This window comes from Nematolebias whitei, chromosome 18 (genome assembly GCF_014905685.2).
Source record: "Nematolebias whitei isolate Nwh7 chromosome 18, NemWhi1, whole genome shotgun sequence".
NCBI lineage: Eukaryota > Metazoa > Chordata > Actinopteri > Cyprinodontiformes > Rivulidae > Nematolebias > Nematolebias whitei.
In genome coordinates, this window is record NC_056515.1 from 35,376,662 (window position 1) to 35,377,912 (window position 1,251).

Sequence of the window (1,251 nt, forward strand, 5' to 3'; positions counted from 1 at the left end):
CGTTAATGTAACCTTCATTCAGTTGAACTTACATAAGAGTGTGAGATGAAGAAGACAGAATGTCTGTGTGCACCTGAACTAACGTTATTGTACAAATAATTGTATTTTTTTGCTATTCAGATAATTATCATTATTAACATCATTACCATCTGCAGATTTTGCTCCACCATTCTGCAGCATGAGAGAAGAAGAAAACCATTATTATGAAATTATTTTGTCCTGCAACATTCAATGGAGGAGCCATTAGAAAATTAACCTCTGACATTTTGTTTTTCCAAGAAAAACCAACTCCAAACCAGTACCTGGCTGTGTTTAATGAATGAAAATGGTCCCGTTAACCATTTAGATATGTTCTCTGAATTGATGCTGTTCCATTATGCTGCAGTAATTTTAGATCCTCATCTCAGATGTTTTTATACCAAACTGCAGGAGAACAATGTTTATGAAGCAAAAACAGATGCTGTTAAGGTAATTACATTAACTATGAATCCAAGATTATAGAAGTTTGTTTTATTAAAGCCATGGAGCGGGTATTGTTAAAGGGATGGGGCTGTGACTCATAAAGAACAGAGTATGGAAAAAGAGGCGAAGTCATAAGCTGATAAGTAGCCGAACAGGGGCTTGTTGCTAATTATGTTTTGGATTTATAAAACATATCTATCTTATTATGAGAAACTGGTGTGAAGAGCTCTACAAAGCTCGTAAAAAAATCTCAACAGTTTTGCTTGACGTTGTTTGTTTAGCTCGTTTCTATTTTCTCAACCTTGATGAAATTTACAGTATTAATACCATTTTAACAGAATTCGTAAAATGAAAACGAGCAGAACAGAAACTGAAATCGGAAACAATAAAACATGGCTACAGCTTAAATGAATAAGACGTTAGCTGAAAGCTATATTGAGATTAACAGTGGCTAAAATCTAAAACATACAGAACAGTAGCTAAAACTAGAAAGTTCCTGGAGAAACTTTGACAGGGACTGCCTATTTATTATTAAATTATTATTAATAATTAATATATTGTCAATCTATTAATTATTAAAAACTATTAATATATTTGATAATTATATTTATATTAAATATCGTTTTAATATTAGTAATTGTTAATGTTATTATTTGTAATTATTAAAACAAATATATAATAATTTATGTTAATTATTATTTTTACTAATTAATAATAATAATAATAGGTGATAAAAGGTGCCTTCCTTGCATGTTGAACCAAAATGGCTCCCAACGTTACTCAGTTTCT